Genomic DNA, 4711 nt, shown 5'->3' on the forward strand with positions numbered 1-4711 from the left:
TTCATTATGTTGTTTTAATCCTGGTCTTGCTCGTGTAACTGGATTTCTCTGATGCAAGTTCTTGCATTGCTCCTCTCTCAAGGTGGTGTTACCCCTAAATGCACAGTGACATTTGAACATGCGCTCAGACCTGTGGCTGGGAGTCTCCGTCTGCTGCCTGTCACCTCTTGGGAAAGCCCGCTTGCGAAGGCTGGGGTCTGTGCCCTCAGCCTCACTGTCCTCAGAGACAGCGAGAAGCAGGGCTGTCTGACCTGCTGGACTCTGCTCTGGGCCTCTCTTAGGACTGAGCAGCATTTTCCCACAGCCTGGTCTGCGCGCTGACCCACCCCACCCGGGGGGATGTAGGCATTGTGGTCTTTTTCATGGGACCCAAAGGAAAGGAGATTGGAAGGGGTCACTGCTCCGGCGTGGTCGCCCCTGGTGACAGACCAACGCCAGGCCCCTGCCCCTTCAAGCCTGGGCGCGGGGGTACTGACCCCATGGGGGTGTGGCCAGCCTGGTTGAGGGGCTGAGGGCTGTTTTCAGGCTGGCCACACCCCCTTCTGGGTGGGGGTCCTGCTGGGGTGCCTGGCCAGCCTGGGTGAGGGGCTGAGGGCTGTTTTCAGGCTGGTCACGACCCCCAGTGACCCAGGCCCCCAGCCCCTCCTGGAGCCAAGCCCAGGCCCCCAGCCCCTCCTTGAGCTGAGGCCAGGGTGGGCAACCCAAGCCTCCTGCTCACTCCAGCTCCATGGCTGCTACCATCTTTGATGGGTTATTTTGCATACTCACCCTGATTGGCTGGTGGGTGTAGCGGAGGGATGGTCAATTTGCATGTTTCCCTTTTATTAGTGTAGATGAGGTCATCTGGAAAACCAGATGGGCTGAGCCCCAAAATGGTGCCAGCCCCCAGGGGTGGGGAGTCAGGTTTTAAAGGACTCTAGGCGGGCTTTTCTGGGCAGAGAATTTTCTGGGCGGGTCCTGAGGGGAAAGATAATGGTCTTAGGAGGTGGAATGTGGTCTTAGCAAGTGCTGAGCAAAAGGGAATGTCAGTTGTGAAGTGGTGTAAAGGTCAGTTGCCAGGGGAGGGGTGTTGATTCAATTATTTGATCAGACCTCACAGAAGGGGCAGGGGGTCTGAATCTGTCCTGAGAGGGGAATGAATCCTGAGGGTCTGTCTCCCTTGTTAGCAGGTTCAGCAAAGTGGGTGTGGCTTTGCCAAGGGACACAGGTGGTTCCCAGGAGTCTTGTGGCCTGGACAGTGAGTCTCACCTGTGGCAAGGGACAGGGTGGACACAGTGGAGGACGAGATATATAACTGCTGCTAATTCTGGGCACACAGGGCTCAGGTAAAGCTAACAGCCGAGCTGGTAGATGTTCAAGGCCTCAGAGGAAGGGCCTGGGTGGGTGGAGTGGCACCTCCCTGCTTCCCTGGGAGCGATGGCAGCCTCCTGGGATTTGTCACTTCTCTCTGCCCAGTTGACCAGAAAGAGAATGTTGGCCATAGAGGCTCCAGGCCAGCCCTGATTTCATAGTTGCCAGTTCAGACCATGTGCCTGCACGGCCACCCAGGCTTCTCCTGCCAGCAGCACAGGCCCACTGGGCATGGTGCCCCCTGCTGGAGCTTAGGGCGATGTGGGGGCACAGGCACCAGCCTTGACACGGCCCCAGCCAGTGGGCGACAAAAATACTGCAACTTGCTGAAAGGTACATGTGAGACAGATGCTTTGAAAACTTGACTTTGATGCAGACCAAGAAATGGGAAAGCCATGTATCAGGGGCTCGGGGTACAGATCTCCACCCCCTCCCTTGTCACATCTTATGTGCCATGCTGTAGTTTCCCCACATAATGGAGGCTGAGCAAGGTAACCTGTCCCCTCGCTTACTTTATATTTCCACATAGAATGGAGACTACGTGCAGGCCTGGCACAGAGCCATCACCGAGCAGATGGTGCCTCTGTGAGCCCCTCCCTTCTGCCCACAACAGCCAGGGTATGGTCTCCTTCATGACTTCTGAACAGGGCAGGAACAGCCATGCCTGGGCCCACCGTGCACTGGGGGCCTTCCCTGCTCTGGCCAGGCGCACTCCCCCGTGCACCTGCCTGAATGATTCATTCGCCCAACCAGGAGCCACTGAGCACCCGGGGGCTCACAGCAGGCCTGTTGCGATGAGACGTGCATTCTATTGTGGGAAGACAGGAAGCCGGGGCAGAATCAACATGACAGCAGAATGACCAGCGCTCTGGGCAGAGCTGAGGCGCCATGACGAGGACAGTGCGGAGGGGCCAGGCGGGCCTTGCACCAGAGTGAGGAGCTGGGCTCCCCTGAAAAGGGGGCGGGCAGGGAGGGTGGTGGCTGATGGAGTGTAGCTGGCACACAACGCCCATTCTTATTAAAGGTGAACAGTGTGGTAAGCTTTCACACAGCTGACCCTCGAACAACATGGGTTTGAAATGCAAAGGTCCACTTATATGCAAATTTTTTTCAATAAATATTCACAGTACATACTATAAATTTTCTTTTCCTTCTGACTTTTAATAACATTTTCTGTTCTCTAGCTTATTTTATTATAAAAATAACAGAAAATGTGTGTTAATCAGCTGTTTAAGTTATAAGACTTCCAGTAGTTAAGTTTTGGGGAGTCAAAAGTTATACAGATTTTCAACCCCCATGATGTTCAAAGGTCAACTGTACAGATATATTGGTGACATCACCACCAAGAGAGCAGACTCATCATTCACCTCCAGGACTTCCTTCTGCAGTCTCCGACCTCTCCCTAGGCAACTGCTGGCTGTCTTCCCAATACTATAAATAAGTTCACACTGCTTCATTTATACTGCTGTAATTAGCTAGTTATTAACACGTTAAGTGCCCAGCCTGTTTTGTCTTCCGGATGGAAAGTATAGTGTCAGTCACTGGTGACTTAACGCGTTAATAACTAGAAGCCAGGTGCATGAAAATTCGTGCACTGGGGGCGGGGGGGTAGGTGATCCCTCAGCCCTGCCTGTGACCTCTCACAGTCTGGGAACCCTCAGGGGATGTCCAACTAATAGCTTAGGCCTGCTTCCCGGGGGCGGGGGGGGGGCGGGCCTAAGCCGCAGTATGGCCTCCCTCTGCGGGAGGCAACCAGGTGGGCTGATCAGGGGCCGGCCGGTCCTGCCCCGCCCCCCCCCCCCACCCCTCAGCAGTCACTGGTTGCCGCAGCCCCCCAATCGCAGTCCCCTCCCTCTGCCTGCTGGCATGCGCCTTGGATGGCCTGGCGCTGCCTGCTGGCCAACCTCACCCCCCGCCGACTGGTCGTTCTGCTGTTCAGTCGATTTGCATATTACACTTTTATTATATAAGACAGGAAAGGAGCAAAGAGAAGGCACACATTATAGGCATGTCATTTGTGCACGTGTTTGGTGAGGTTGGCGGGGCTAGGGAAGGTGCCTCTCCATCACACCTGCGAGCAGAGGTCATTAGCCAGAATGGGCGTGGCCACTACATGCACAGGGAAATGCATGACTACATAATCCCCTAAACAAAGGAACTCTCTTGCTTGCTGCCTCTCTTGTTGCTCGTGTGGCTCTTGGCTCTCTTGTGTTCACCTGTATGGCCACATGCAATGGACCAAGGGACTAGAGTGGGAAACACAAGCTAAGCAGCCTCATGCTAGACTGGGCTCAACTCCAACATGGAAAGGAAACTGGACTCTGGCTCTGACTGGAGCTCTACTGAAGTCCCAGCTACGCTTCTTCTATGGCGGGACCGAGGGAGAGGGGACCTTGGAAACTCATGGATTTGATTCCACACAAATAAAAATTACTCATCCTCCTGTGCGAGGCTCAGAAACTCTTTTTCTTGGGATTTCACAAAAATTCCACTCCCATGAGCAGCAGGAGAGGACGAGGCCCTCCACACCAAGTAACATCATCACATATGATCACACATACAGGCGGGTACTCCTGTTTGGTTGTGTGTCTTCACTTGGCACACACTTGAGATTTATCCATTTTGTTGGATACATTCTTCCCTGTCACTGACCATCGATGTAAGGGCAGAGCGTGAGGTGTCCACTGCCGCCTTCGATGGACGGCTGGGGTCCAGTTCCTCCTCGGTTCCCGACTCTGCTAAAGCTGCTGTGACGCTCACGTGCAGCCTCAGCATGGACAGCTTTCATTTTCCTAGGTTAGTGGTTGGCAAACTGCAGCTCGCGAGCCACATGCAGCTCTTTGGCCCCTTGAGTGTGGCCACGAAGTTTCAATTGCACTGTATGTGCACGCCCATACGTGGTATTTTGTGGAAGAGCCACACTCAAGGGGCCGCAGTTTGCCGACCACTGTCCTAGGTGAATAGCCAGGAGTGGGAAAGCTGGGTCACAGGGCGAATACACAGTTAACTCCTTAAGTCACTGCCACATGGTTTCCCAAAGGACTGGGACCATGTGGCACTCGCACCAGCAGCAGGAGTCCTGGCTCCGCACACCTCCCAGCACCTGCGCCTGGTGCTCCTCACTCCGCCTTTCCGGGAGCGCGGCCGTGTCTCTGCTGTTACATCCACGTGCTTGTGATGGCTAATGACAGCAAGGGCTTTTCATTGCTTCTTTGCCATTCATATCTTCTCTTTGGTGAAGTATCTCTTTAAATCCTTGGCTCATTTTTGAGAATTGGTTTATGTTCTTGTTATGGAAGTTTTAGAATTTTTTATGCCTGGATACAAGTTCTTTATCAGGTATCAGTCTGTGGCTTGTCTC

This window comes from Myotis lucifugus, unplaced genomic scaffold, assembly GCF_000147115.1.
Source record: "Myotis lucifugus unplaced genomic scaffold, Myoluc2.0 scaffold_833, whole genome shotgun sequence".
In the NCBI taxonomy this organism is placed as follows: domain Eukaryota; kingdom Metazoa; phylum Chordata; class Mammalia; order Chiroptera; family Vespertilionidae; genus Myotis; species Myotis lucifugus.